General features: G+C 42.5%; 1 long non-coding RNA gene across 1 annotated transcript in view; it reads right to left on the bottom strand.

Annotated features, from left to right (window-relative positions):
• LOC112551316 overlaps nt 1–6,721 on the bottom strand; it is an 8,870-nt gene extending 2,149 nt beyond the window's left edge. The window contains exons 1-2 of the long non-coding RNA XR_003095605.1: nt 6,625–6,721; nt 3,065–3,132 (exon numbers count right to left, since the gene is read on the bottom strand). This is a non-coding gene — a long non-coding RNA (uncharacterized LOC112551316). The remainder of the gene's footprint in view (nt 1–3,064; nt 3,133–6,624) is intronic.
• Nucleotides 6,722–15,629: the final 8,908 nt, after the last annotated feature.

Raw genomic sequence — 15,629 nt, 5'->3', positions numbered from 1 at the left:
GAGTATGATAAAATTTACCCTGCTTAACTTAAAGAACTTAAAACCAAAGCAATTTCTGATCTATTAGCAAAGAACTCCTGGAAGATGAGTGAGGTTTTAAGGGACAGGAAAAGGGCAAATATAGTACCTACTATACCCAGCAAGCTGGCACACCATATTGGGCTTCAGTCCACTGTGAGACTTATGCAAAACAGATCTCTGCCTGATTTTCACCTGACACGCTAACGCCACCTAACTAGAACAAACATTGGCTTCATGCCTTGACCAATTTCTGTATGTGAACACTGACATTCCATTCAGAGGGAAAGGCATGGTTTTAGGAGGGACTTTCAGGCAGGTTTTTTCTGTTGCTTCTCATAGATCACCCACATCTATTTGAGAACAGTCTTAATACATTACCATTGTGGAGACATTTTCAAATACTGAGCTCCACTATAACTACACAGTAACATGACACCAACATCCAGACCCAATTAATTTGCCACTTATTTCAAGCGGAATGAATAAGGGACCAACCCTACATATGGAGAATTCTCTGATGTTATTAGAGTACCAGAAAACTGCATCTTAATACAAGGTTTATGGCAATAACTTTTCAGAGCATGCTATCACCTCTATTCAAATTTTGTGATTCTTTGCCCCAAGTCCACATTGTGATGTTATAAATGAGGACAAAATTGCCAGAATTATTGGAGAAGAAAGAGTATACTTAAGCATGGATAATGTACCCAATGAACATGATAACAATGGAATCCAATATCTGCCTGAGTTTCCCAACTGTTTGTCACTAAGAGGTTTGCCTTCCCACAGGCAAAACTAAAATCTTAGCAATAACAACAGGAGACGCTACTGGAAAACATATTGTTTTGCCAAGAGGCATGCCTACCAGACACAGTTCTACCTCTTAAGATACACGGGGGGCAATTTACTATCAGAGTAGCATTTTCAATGACTATCAACAAAAGCCAGTCAAACATTTGACAAAATAGGTGTTTATTACAGCCAGTGTTTGGACATGGACAGCTATATATTGCAATGCCCAGAATGAAATCATTTGACAACCTGAAAATGCAAATTATTCAGACAAATGATCAAGAAATATTACCAACCGTGGAAAGCATTTAAGCGAAAACAAATTGGTATTCTGTGAAATTGTCCAATAAAGTTTGTAATTATAATGTGCTTCCTTCAAATGCACATGCTGTTTATCGCCTCTACATAACTTGCAAAATGTCTGAACCTGCTTATATTTGTTTAAATGCTGTATTAAATTCCATTCTGAAGCTGCTCTCAATTCAACTAGTGATTTTAAAAGGTAAGTGGACTATTATATTTTAATACTGTTCTGACCTGTAGATGGAAATATTTTGAAGCAAGCTATTTTTAACCTCTTGATCAGCTGTATAATAAGGTTGAAAAGAATGAAAAGCAGTTACAGACTGGGCCAGATTTTTAGCTACAACTGATATGTTCTGTTTTACTGACGATTTCAAGGGTTTTGACACAAATTTTACACATATTTCATTCAGAATTTGGCTGAAGATCAACAGAAATAAAAAAAAAGAGCCAGCCAAATGTTAAAGGAAAAACTGCAGCATGATGGAAGGGAAAAGAGAAGTTGTAAGAACAAATGAAATAAACTCAAGTTGATCCATGGCATGATGCATTTGATCATGCGCTACAACCTGAAACATATTTTAGCTGTAAGCCTTCAGAGAGCTCACAGTTGGTAAAGAAATTAAGTGTAAAGTGTTATTTAAGAAAGAATCATATGTATATAGCATAAATACAGCAACAGTAAAAATGTTTAGTATAAATTTGCTGGATACACAGTTAGTATAAACTAATTAGCTAACTTTGGCAATTGGAACAATTATTAAATATAAGTACCTAAGATAATACAGTACCATATTTACTTAAATCCAAAATGAGTTTTTCTACACCCTCAACAGCATGGGGGGGCACGGGGGGAACCCTGTCTTGAATTTGAGTACCAGTCCAGAGCAAGTGATGGCTAAACTGATTTTGTACCCAGGCTTGGGCCTGAAGCCAGAGTTGATCTACTGACTAATGCAGAGCAGAACAGCTTATTTCTTGGGAGAGAGGGCACATGGCCAGGGGGAGCACAGAGGAGACCATGGGGTAGGGGAGCAGTGGGAACCTGAAGTCTGCCCCTCATTCCCTGCTCCTCCCTGCAGCCTGTCCCCCAACCTAATATGCCCCCTTCTGCTCAAGTTCCTGTCCCTTCAACCCCAACTTTGCTGAGAAGCTACCTCTGCCTCTCCCTGGCCAGGCAGGGTTGGGGCTGGGCTGGGGCTGCATTACTGCTGAGTGCCCCAGTGGAACAGAGTTGCAGCAAAAGGTAAGAGGGTGTGGGCAGGGAGTGGGGCTACAGGCATGGAGGAGGCAGACATGAAAGGGGGATCAGGGGCTAGAGGAGACAGGGGGTGGGAGAGGCAGGCTGTGGGTGGGGGCAGAAGGTCAGGGAGTCAGGGAGGGAGTGGGTAGGCACCGGCACAGGCACAGGGGTAAGGGGCAGACAGGCAGGTACAGGCATGGAGAGGCAGGCATCAGTGGGTGCATGGTTTGGGGAAGGGGTCATCCTCAGGGGAGATAGGCATGAGCACAGGGGGGAAGGCAGAGGGGAGCAAGGGGCAGGGGTCTGGCTCCTTACCTCCCACTACTGCTTTCCCTGACACAGTAGCAAGGAGGACTAATTCAAGATGACTTTCCACTAACTAGATCTGTAGGTGGTTAATTATAAGAAATGTATAATTGTTCATATAAAGAATCTAATTACGGGGGAGGTGGCTTTAAATTCAAAGTCATCTTGAATTCAGTTAAATATGGTAGTTACAAAAATTAAGTCGAACATCAAGAACAAATCTTTTATAATATAGCAGTAGTTGTTGACTCTAGTAAGGTAGAGACCTACATTATATTTTTATGATCCAACTAGGGAAGTATAGTTTAGGTGAAAATTGTCATAAGGTGGCTATTCAACTAATTAAAAAAATTAGAAGAGCTTTTATAAATCATTTTCTTTTAAACCAAGTATACATACCAAATTCGGTTCAGCATGGGTCTGTCCCAATCTGGCATTATTCAGCATTTTCTTTAATAACCTGGATGCTGGAATAGTGAGTATACTTATGAAATTTATGGATGACCAAGATGGAAAGCACTGAAAGCACTTCAGAGGACAGGATTTGAATTTAAAGTGGTCCTGATCAATTGGAAACATGTTCTGAAATTAATATGTTAACATTAATTTAAAATATACAAACTATATACTTAGAAATAAAAATTCAAATACACAAATATAAATAATTGATAAGCCACTGAGCAAGTGTCAGTACTACAGAAATGATCTGTAATCTTTTTAATGCAACACATAATGAACTTGAGTCATTAATACAAGATTGTTACATAAAAAGGACAATGTGATTTAAAGAAATATTAACAGACATGCCTTTTTTGTACCAAGTGCTTAGTTCTGAGTTGCAGTACTGTGTCAAATGTTGGAAACAGATTTAGACATATTAGAGAGATTTAGAAAACATGACCTATGAGGAACAGCTGAAGTACAGGGGCTTGTTTAGCCTAGAAAGCAGAAGACATGGGTGTGAGGGAGGTGGGGGTATGAGAATGACAATTTGTTAAATATGTAACTAAATGGTTATAAAGAAATTACTTATTCTTTCTTGATGCTTTCCAAGATTAAATGGTCTTAATTTTCAGCAATGGATATTTAAGTTAGATATTATTGAAAACTTGCTAACTATATAGATTATTAGGTGGGGAACAGGTTACTCTGCGAGACTCCATAGAATTCCCATCACCGGTAATTTTCTAAGATCATCTGTCATGGATGGTCTAGGTACAATCAATCCTGCTACAGAGGAGGGAAGTAGCTTAGATGACCTCTTCAGGTCCATCCTGCCCCCACATTTCTCTTCTTTCTTTCAATACTGAAGCTTCCTCAGGCTCTCCATACTGCACAGGGCATCCCAGAGAAATGTATTTCTTGCTGGGACTGTGTTTCCTCTTAAAAGATGAGCAAAAGGCCACTGAAGGAGATAGCTGAGTGGTCTAGAGGCATCAAAGGCACAATGAAGTTACTGGGCAATTTTGATTAAGTATGAAGAGCTACATTTTTCTTTACAACCTTTTCACTATCTTCCTGCATCACTCGTTCTTTGTCTTTGGATAAGATAACTCCATGGACTTAAAATTGGCAATTCAGACAAGAAATAAAGTTCTTTTTTTTTTCAAACCAAGATGGTAATTAACCACTGTAGCAATTTGCTCAGGGATATAGGAAATTCTCTGTAATTGAAAAGGAAAGGAACAGCTCTCTCTCAATTCCTCTCGTCTTGTAAAAAATGTTTTTACATTTGGATTCTCCCCTACTTCCTCACATCTCAAAAACGAATAGTAGTTTATAAGCCAGTTTAGCATTGGCCCTTTAGAATTTTCTGTGTTCATTTATAAGTGAAAGGAGAGGAATTAGAGTGGTATCATGGACAAAGCTGCCAGGGTAGCAGCAGTTGGGAGGCTGAAAGTCTTTTAACGAGTGTGTTGGAAATAGCAGGTACAACAAAAGTAACCATGAACAAGTAAGGGTGCATATATGCTGAATCATGTCCTGTAGAATGGTGCAGACTGCATTGTCCCCATGTATGCTAGGAAACTGCTGTGACTCCACAGAGATCCCAGTGTAAGCCTGCGCATTCAAGACACAATCTGGCTTGAAGTGATTAGAAGCTAATCAGAGGTTTTGTAAATTTGAATTACTATCTGATTAGAATAGTCACCCCCTGCTCCCCAGACTTTTTATTCTGAACTTCTTGTTATCCCAGTTTCATGGTTTAAAAAATAACTCTTCAGAAAGATCAAACATGCATGCCAAACAATAAAAACTGTATCCAGTTAAAAGCACACAGCAAGACCTAATGATTTGCATCAATTTCTCATTAATTAACAATCAAGAAAAGAAGGTAACTGTGTGGGCTGGGCTTGACTGATGCAAACACACGGCTGATGCCAATGCAAACAAGTTAACAGTTCAGTACTTAAGGAAGTGAGTTTTCATCTTTATAAAAAAAAAGTTAATGAACTATACAGTAACTGTTACCATGAAAGAATGTTATTTGTGAGTGTCTATGTATGTGATAGGCCAAAGAAAAAGCAATCACACAACAAAACAATTGCATGTATGAAAACTGTCTTGTTGCCTGACCCAGAAAGGACTGTATCGGGGAGTCCACAGCTGAAAGTATAAATAATTAGAGCTTGGTCTAAACTTGAGAAATATAACAATTAATATCCTTTGTTAATTGTCAGAGATGGCAGACTTCAAATTACTTTGATAAAGTGGGTTACATATTACCCCTGCTAAGAGGAAAGCTGGTCCCAACCATTTGAGACCTCATATGGCTCAACTCCAAAAGATCCACAGTTACGTGACACCATTTGATATGTTGGGACTAATTTCAGCAAAACATCCTGTTTCTCAGGTCAGTATCAGACAAGTATTCAGTAACAGATGAGGCAGAAATCAATATTTTGTGTGTAAAGTAGTATAGTGATTAACTTAATAAAATAATAATTTCTTAGGTCTCTCTAGGGCACTCCCTAGGACACTGTCTTCTCCCCATCACCCTAACTAACTTATATAAAAACTACAGCTCACCAGCTCTTCTTCTGCTCTTCCTTTATCCAAGGCAGAGTCCCAATTTAAAACAGTGAACTTGGCAGCTTACTGTAAGGTGTTTAGGTTCTTGAAATGCCCTTCCCCAGTGCTCAGAAACAGGGATCCTGTTTTTCTCTGATAATAAAAAAAAAATCCCCAATTTTTAGATTTAAAAATATAACCCAAAATCCACATTTTTCCATGATAAAATGAAACATTACAAATATATAAATAGATATATAGTGGTGTTTCATTTTGATCAAAGAAAAAGTGGATCTTGGCAGTTAACCAAATACTATATCCTAAGAGAATCAGTTCCAAATAAGTGAAGCTGGAATTATGCTCACTTGTATCCAAAGAGGTACAGGTACTAAGCTCTAGTACTTACAACAAAAATACCTCAGTCAGCCACTAACTAATTAGGCTATATTTATAACCTTTCTCTTCTATTTCTATACCTTAATTGGCTGGACTCCCAGAGGGTGTGATCTTCCAGGTGGTTTATCAACAAGGGGTATTTCCTATGCAGCTACTGAGCACATCCTATAACTATTGCATTCTGCTTATGCTGTGGGAGAGGGCACACCCACTAAAATCCATAGATGTTCCCCACTGGTTCTCTCCTTTAAGGGCCAAAATGAAATGTTGCAGTATGCAAATTATATATGCAAATATTCTTAGGCCACTTAACAATTGGAAACTATTTCAGATTTGTTTAAAATTTGATATGAATGGTTTAAAATGATGTTGGAAATTAGTAATCCACAGTCTGTAAACTGTTGATTTGCTTTTAAGTTAAATCAGAAAAAGTGACCATAATTTTCACATGAAATTGTCTTCTGAGTTGAAGTAAAAGGGTGGGGAGGGGAGGCTTATCCTCAAACAAGCAGCTTCCTTTTCAATATCCTTCAAAAATAATCCGTACAAACCTTAGTAGTTGTTCTTTTCTGCTTAGGAGACTTAATATCGGGTAGCATTTTTTTCCAAAGTTCTAACAAGGAGGACTTGGCAATTTCATGCTTGTTTTCTGTAACACATTGCAAAGGCAGAGATCAAAGGTTATCTGAAAACTGTTACAGTGTTGATTTACAAGTTAAAGGCATTTTGCTTTTTAGGGTCCTTTATGGAATTGTGCAAATGACAACAAAGGGTCAGATGGCAAACTCACAAAACAAAAGATCAGAACTTCAACGTGTACTAATCCCCACTGGCCTTTCAAAAACAATGTTTTTCCAGTGGTTATAGGCAAGCTAAAAGGTTCCACAGGTCTGCCAGGACACAAAAAGTAGAGAACTCCATGCAGCCAGCTCACCCACCACTTGGGAGACTTCTTTTTTTATCTCCTCCTTTAGATGTACTAAAACATCATGTCCTTCATTTTTTAGGATGGGGTGGGGGTGAGGGGAGTAATAATTGCTGATGATTCCGGGTAAAAGTAATTAATAATACATTCAGAGGCTGTGACATTCTTCAACAGACCAAGGAAAAGAGCCTCAATTTAACAAAATTAAACTACCCAAAATGTGATATATATATATATATACATTATATACATTATATATATATAATGTATCCTACCCTAGCCTTTCTGGAACTTGGAATAAGTACATTTTCTTCGCCTTTTAACAGTAGATACTTGTATAATTGATAAGTTGCTTTAGCACAATTATTTTATTAATATTTCATTGTGATTTTACAATTGCATTTGGAATACATGCATACTGATTATTTAGATGTCTGGGAAAGCAACAAATTATATAGAGACATTAGACTCTGATTACTGAGTGCCAAATGAATGTAAGCACTGTTGCTCTCAAATGGAAAGTAAGAACACAAGACTGTAAGGGACTTCTTTTATCATTTAGTGCAGCCTCTTGCTGTTTGAAGCAGCCACATCATAAAATCCTTTTTACAAGGTTTAAGGCAAAGGAAAAGCAAAGCAATCCAACACTAAGCATAGTTCAGCTATACCATAAGCATGAAATTAGATTTCCATTAAAAATAACCCAAATTTGACTGTCACCTCTAGCTTCTGCCCACAATGTCGCATATGTCATTTGGTTCAGGAAATATTTTTTTAGGAAAATTTGGCGGGGATTTCTGCAAGGCATTGGGAAATCTGACTGGCTAACTACAAAAGGAGGTTTCAATTCTAAGCTCTCTCTCTCTCTCTTTGTGTGTGTGTGTGTATATATATATATATATATATATATATATATATATATATATGTTTACCTTTCTGGGTTAGGAAAGGGCTGGCATAAAAGCTCACTTCTCTCTCATCTACTTCTGAGAGCTCTTTCCACCAGAGGAATCCCCAACAGTTTTATCTTCCTTATGTTATGCTGTCCTCCACACCACAGTGTCTGAACACCTTCCAGAAGTGCATTAAGCAAGATAACTAGTATCAACATGCGTGCTGTTTTCTTTCCAGATATGGCTTCTATTTAGTTCCTTTGCACATGTTCTACAACAGGAATATGTCTGACACACTAAGCATAATTTCTGTAGCACCACTGAATCCAACGAAATTAATAGAAAAGTAAGGCACCCCCACTTAACATGGGTCAGAATGGCAGAATATAGTCTTTAACTACTAAAAGCACGCTGACATGCTGAGTAAAGACTGTGCAAACCAGATAAGCAAAAGGGTCCCCCCACTAGCCCAAGTACTTAGTAGACATTTGCAAGTTAAACTCAATTGTAACATTCTTTTTCTGAGAATTAGTATTTAACCTATTTAAGATTGAAAACTCTCTTACTGATTTAAGATGAGCTTTTGTAGCTGCTTTAAAATTGACACTGCTGGGGCAGTGCCATTCTTACAAAGCCATGGTTTAAATAGCTGGCTTAAAAGCTTTGTTGAGGCTGCAAAGACTTGTAAATTCCACTTGTACTCAATGCAGATTTCCAGTGTGAAGTGAGCAGTAGGGGCAGAGGAGTAACTGGACACTTGGGGCTCCTATACAGGTGTAGGGAGGCTATTCCGATGTACTGTAAATCGAGCACATCAGAGTAGACTTGAATATTTGAGTCTGCAGGTGCATGGAAATAACATGGTCCAGCAGCCTCCAGCATCACGTGTATAAGTGTCCCCACACTGAAAAATGGCGGAAGGGCATTTTGAACTAAAGTTTGTTGAACGAGCTTTATTTCAAAGCACCCCACCACTATTTTTTCAGCAGGGGGACACTGATACATATGACACTTGGGTGCTTTTAATTAGTGCAGCTTGCTAATTAATGTGCCTCCTCGCTCCCCCCTGCCTCCCAGAGCATGTCTCCCAGCATCCGGCCCTAGAGTTCCCTGAGCAATGTGAACAGGAGGCAGCATCAGTGGCTGTGTTGCTGGGGTGGTGGCAGTAGGCTGGCAGTAATAAACTTCAGTGCTTGTTGCACCAGAGTTTATTGCTCCTGGGCATGCTGTTTGAACGTGCATCTGGGACTGCAGTATGTTGAGCCAGGTCATAGCATCCCCAGCTGGCAGGGGGCCCAGTAGCATAATGAAGTGGAGCAACTGCAGCACGTTGACCCAGATCAATGTGCTGCAAAGGGGCTGGCTGAGGCATGAGGGTGATCCATTGTGGGGCTAGCTGGCAGGCCAGCTGGGTCAGCATCTACACATGTGCTGCTGCACATGAAAAAACTCCACAATAGGGTAGTACACAAAAGCAGCCTGTGGCCTGTCCAGGGGGGCACACAAGGCCCGATCCACTCCCAGAGTGTGCACAGGCTCCAGCAGGCATCTGTGCAGTGTGCCAGAATGACTGCTGGCTTTTATACCCTGCAGCTAGGGGCTGCCAGAGAGCATCCCACCCCTGGAACAGGAGAGAGGGTAAGCCAGAAGCCCTGGGGCTGGGCTTAGGCCAGTCCTCTAGTGGCTAGACAGACCCAGCACTAAAGTTAATGCCAAGTGGTGTCTACATGTGCCTTACTGTGTATTAACTAATCATAACTAATTTTAGGCATTTAGTGCGTGGGGGGGGGGGGGGGGGGGGGGTGGGATTTAATCCTTTTAAAGGGACAGAGCACACACTGAATGCTTGCATTATGTTATAGCCTGGGGGCTCATATTTTGATTTCTGTTTGTAAACTGGTGGATTGGGCTGAGGCTAATGGAGAAGGAGGAGGCCTCTTTGGGGGCTCACTACAGTGTGGGGACCCCAGTGCCAGTGTGGGCACAGTGATAGGGGATGAACAGACCCCAGCGCCAGTGTGAGTGCAGTGATAGGGGGTGAAAAGACACCAGTGCCAGGGGACACAGAGAAAGACAGGGGTGCAGAAAGCCTAGTGTCAGGGGGCACAGAGAGAGAGAGACAGGGCTGTGGAGAGCCCAGCGATGACCAGAGGCCAAGCTAAACTAAGGCCTTGGAGGGACAATGTGCCAATGTCATCTGCAAGGCTTGGGGCATGGTAAAGGAGCAGTTTGGAGCCATGCATGTAGCCCGTAAGGCTGAGGGTGTCCTGTGAGGCATCCATTTTGGAGCAGGACCCAAAAGGGGTCTGAGAACCCACAGGGTTCAGTGGGGTCCATCAGGACCATGTCCAAAATGAAAACTTGAGGGCATCCTCTCTATCTATTACAGTTACAGCAAGACGTAGCAGGTGAGGATTGGCACAGTCAAGGAGCCCTAAGGGTATCACAGCCATCCCTGGGACCCCATCCTGTGACACTACCAAATGTGACTCCATGCCCTCACCAATACTGGAGAGATTAAGTAGAGACTAGGGCTGTGCAAAACTTCAGTTGCTGATTCAATCCAGTGGAGATTTGGCCCGATTTGATGGCCAGATTTCTGAATCTGAATCGTTATCAGGAGACCCTTTAATTTCAGCATCCAGTCCACTTCTGGGTCCACCACCAAGCACGCGGGGCCCCTGCCCTGTGCTCCTGTGGGATGCTCCATTCACCCTACCATTACAGCATTCATGAGCTGCACCTGGTACCTTGAGGTGTGTAGAAAAAGCAATTAAAGCTGTGTCTATGGCTGAATCGCTGATTCTCTGAATCAGCATTGAATCTGCAGTTTTGGATTTGGCCGAATCAAATCGGGACAGTGATCTGAATCAACTAAGTGAATCACCTAATCCTTCTAGTGTCCAATACTGCTATAATTTATGCAGGAAATACTGCTTGAGTGCTTGTGGCTAATTTCTACTAGCTATTGCCAGAAAAAAGGTGTGGAAGGAGGAAACAGGATGGGCATGTATGATTGTGTTCATCTTAACACTCTCTATGTTTTGATTTCCAGAAATTTCAGTTTTGCTGAACTCAACATTTTGGAAGGGCAACAGGCAAAACTGAATAGCTTCAACTCTGCATTATTAAATTTTTCATTATTGAACTATTACCTTGGTGATTTGCACATAATGGAGGGAAGACTACATTTATTTTCAGACTACTTGACCTGTGTTTTGACTACTTGACCAAATTTAAAACATGTAATATTCCCAATTGTATTAATTTAACCAAATGCAAGAAGTTAAACACGTGTTAAGGTCTCTGGCCTCTTTTAAATGACCTGAATTGGCTAAAAATTATACAATTGCTGTCTAAAATGCAGTAAGAATCTTGCAAAAGTGACCACGTACTATAGTTATTTACTCCAGGGAAGAGACAAATAGGGAATAGGAATGAGGAACACATTCATCAGATTTTAAAATATAATTCTGAGTTCATGAACTGAAAAGTCATCAACTTGTTATATAGCGACAAAATATTAAAAAAGAAAACAATGATTAACTCTGACCAATTTTTCAATCTTGTTCTCAACAGTTGAAGAAGATAAGAGACAATTGCGGAATTAAATATTTTTTAAAAAATTAGACACCTCTTCCAGTTTTCAACTGAGCTTATAGAACTTCTAACATACGCAAATACAGATTGGACAGTAGCTGAAGTTCTTTCCAGATTGTAGTTTTTGATATATTGCTGCTGACAACTTTTTTCAGACTTTAAACGACCAGATTTTATTGTCTTTATAAGCATGGCTCACTAAAATAAACACTTCCTGAGCCAAGAAATAATTTTCTTTTTTAAAGCTTCATCTGATACTTTCAGTATTAGTGGCAGAAAACTCAGGGCAGTTTGTGGTGTACTCAGCAAGATGTCTTGTTTATCAGAGCTATAGGAGACGTTTATTGCTTCATACACTGGGAGCTCTTCTGGGTTTCTTCCTGAAATATATACCATTAAATCACCACAGCCAATCGCTGTATTCATAACTGTGGGGTACCTGCCAAAAGCAGAGGCATAGGTGGACTTTAATTTCAAATCATTTTATTGGATGCTGAATATTTCCAACTAACTTGTTAGAAAATAAATGAAAACAAAACACCTCCCCCCCAACACACAATACATTCTAAGCTTTGTATTAACCAATCTCCTAATAATAATGTGTCCTTTTGTTTAACATACCGTAACTACAAACTATTCAGATTAATAAGATTTGTTTTGCTTCATAGATAATATTTAATATATTTATTAACAATACTGCTAAACAATGGGCAAAATCCTCTTTATTCTAAAATACACTTTCTAGGTAGAGCTCAGGCCATTTCATTAGACTTGAAAAATACACAGAGACAAATGTGTTAGGGCATTTAGGACACTGACCAAAGAATGAGAGAATGCAGAACTTTCATGACACTGAATAGAGAGAGAGAGAATTCATGTTTAATCATGAAAAAATGTGGATTTTTACTTTTTTTTTTAATGGAAAATTGGAGATTTTTTTTTTAAATCAGAGAAAACCAGAATCCCTGCTGATCATGCATGTCCCCATATACCTATTGAACATACTCAGTAGGTAGACTGGCCATATTATTTTTAAGAAAATCCAGAATACTAGCCCCCCCACCACCTCTCCCCCAGCACTGTGCTGCTGTTCCTGCCTGCTGGCCAGCAGCAGGCAGAAGTAGGGGCCAAGACTGCCCATAGGGAAATAGAGGTAGTGAAGCCAGGAATGTGGGTGGTTGGAGCTCTGCTGGGCAAGAGATCTGGAAGTGGAGGAGGACTGAGCTGAAGGCTGCTGACAACCAGGGAGAAAACTGACCTATTCTATGAGAAGTATGTGCACAACATGTGTGTGCATGTGTGTGTATCTGTATGTCTGTATGTGTTTGCGTGTCTGCATGTGTGTGCAGCTGCTCTGGATCCAAGCTGCTGTTCTGGCATTTGTGTGTGCCACTGTCTGATTATGATGTCAGTGAGAGGCTGAACAGGGGCAGCCTCCTCTTGCTTCCATCAGGCCCCCTCTACACACATTCCCCTCTTGCTCTCCAAATGCTTCCTCTCCTATTGACTCCCTTCCCAGTTCCTCTTTCCTCACACCCCACCACTCCTTCTCCTCTCTCCCTTCTCCCTCAGCTTGTCTCTTCTCCCTTCACTCCCCACCACCACTTCCCTTCTCCCCAGACCTTTCCTCCTTTCTGCCTCTGTGACCCTTTGTCTACTCCTCTCTCTCTTGTCCCTCCCTCCCTTTCTCCCCCTCTCCAACTTGTATTCCCCCCAGCATGCACACACACACTTAGTGGTAATGGGGAGAGCACTGAGCTAAGCTCCAGGCACCAGCCTCTGGCAGCCAAGGAGCCAGGTGAAGCTGCAGTCCCAGGGCAGAGCCCAAAACCTAGAACCACTCCCCCCACTCCTCCCCCAAACAGGGGAAAAATTGATCTAAGTTATGCCCTTTCTCTAAGTTATGCCCTTTTTTAGATTGGAAGTCAGCAGTATACCCCTTTGCCATCGCGGGGGGGGGGGGGGGGGGGGGGGGGAGATAGGAGAGGAAGTGGCCAAGCAGCCTGTGCTGGTCAAGGCCCACAGGTGCGTGTGGGGAAGTGCTCCTTCACACAACCCAGAAATCCTTGAGGACTACCTGGGATGCTGGAGACTCCCAAGCACAGCCAAGCACCTAGGCCACCCCTGCCAGTTTGGCTGCTGGGTGTCGGCAACCATGCTTCCAAACCCTTGCTGCCTCACTGTAAACCCTCCTCCATGCCCCACCCTAAGGCTTCCAGAAGAGCCCCAGTGGGTGCCCTTCTTTGTGAATTGCACATGCCTCTGTGTCCCAGCCTGCCCATACCTCACCATGGCACCCCACCACCCGTGCCCAAGCACACAGATCCAGAAACTGTCCCACTTCCCACCCTGAATGATTCTTGAAGGAGGCTGTAGTACATCACCCACAGCCATTTGGACAAGATGTAGCAAATGATTGCCATGGGACAGGTCTTCCTGCCCCTGACTTTCCACACAGGAACACCTACTGCAACCTATGCTTACCCAGCATCCTGGACTGAGGCAATGACTTCCAGGTGGCTGATGAAAACAAGATCATCCAGGACATCATGGACACCAGGGTGCTCTGGCACCCCCTCCAGACCATTGAGCGCTGGTTCTGAGCCTGCACCACCACCAGTGACTGGTAGCAGTGGACCATCTGGGATACCTGGGGTGATGAAAAGTGGATACAGACCTTCTTCATACACTGGACCACCTTTATGGACATCGCAACCCAGGTGGCCCCCACACTGGACACCAGGACATTGACATTTTTCCACCTCTCACTCTGGAGAAGTGTGTGGCCATTGCCATCATGAAGCTGACCTCCAGCAGTCTCCATTGGATTTGAAGCTGGTGGTGGTGGCATGGGGTTGCCACAGCCACTCCCCCAGCTCCGTGGGACCCACCAAAGCTCAGGGCCTGGGGTGGTTGCCCTGATTTCCACCCCCCACCTCCAGGGACAACCCTGGTGGTTTGTATACTTTATTTTTATATTGGATGTTAGCAATGGATATCTGTGTACTCCTAATGCTGCCCAGGGGTGCATGTAGTACCCCCTAGTGCTCAAACTAGGTCATTACCCCTGCTTCACTTTACTAGAACTAGCATCAGTTCCTCACCTGCCACATCTTTCATGTTCAAATTCCTTTATCCATTAGGAGGCTGCCTTCAGAAACTGGAATTACGCTCTCAAAAGTCACTCTAATGATATGTGCACCCCCCACCCTGGGTATGTGTATAGATGCCCTTATTGCCTGCTCCACTCTGATCATTATCAGCAGGGATCCAGGTTTTCCATTTCCCACAGAAAAAAACAGAGAAAAACATGGATTTCCCATTTTTATCAGAGAAAATATGGATTTTTCCTTTTAGAAGAGAAACCCATAGATTTCCACCTTTTGTAAAGAGCTCTGTAGGCTGACAGAGTTTCAGTCTGCAACAGCTTTTAGCAAAAGGGGAGGGAAACCCTCATCCCTGCCCAGAGGGCTAGGGAGAGGAGGAAGGCTGGGGTCCAACACTTGCATTTACCGGAGGCTACTTCAGGCTCACTTCTCTTGCTTGAGGTAAGTGGGACTTGGGGGTTGTGGGGCAGAGCTGGGGGAGAAGCTGGCTAGGGGATGAGGGAGTGGGGAGGTTTGCAGCCAGCTGGGCACTCCGACCGGAAGCAGGTTTGCAGCCGGCTGAGCTAGTGTGTTCAGCTGGCTGCAAACCCCCACTGCTCCCAGCCAGCTGCAAACTGGAGTGCCTATCCAGCTGCAAACCTCCCTGCTTCTCAGCCCCCAGCCAGGATGTTACCAATCCTTAGGTGCTCAAGTCAGCTTGGTGGCCAAACAAGCTGTGCACGAGAAAGAGGAGGCCGGGGGTCTGTTGGATGTATACCGATGCCTTGTTGTTGTACAGAAGTTGTCTCCTCCAAAGTATTTTCTGTCTCTCTCATCTTGTATAGTAGCAGCTCCATGTCTGTTGCTTGCTCGTTAAACTGGGGGTGTTAGCTGTGTGAGGGCCGGGAGTGATCTGGGCCCTTTTTTCGCACCGCGGGCTGTGGCCAGCAGCCCGGGCACGCTGGGTCGGAGAAAGCAGGCGACACGCTAGAATTAGGCACGGACGCGTAATGGTTGATTCAAGATTGTTTACTTACACCGTAGATGGTTGT

The sequence above is a fragment of the Alligator sinensis genome, unplaced genomic scaffold (genome assembly GCF_000455745.1).
Source record: "Alligator sinensis unplaced genomic scaffold, ASM45574v1 scaffold464_1, whole genome shotgun sequence".
Classification (NCBI taxonomy): Eukaryota; Metazoa; Chordata; order Crocodylia; family Alligatoridae; genus Alligator; species Alligator sinensis.
Note: the sequence above shows the minus strand (reverse complement) of the source record. Positions and strands in the feature narration are given on the sequence as shown.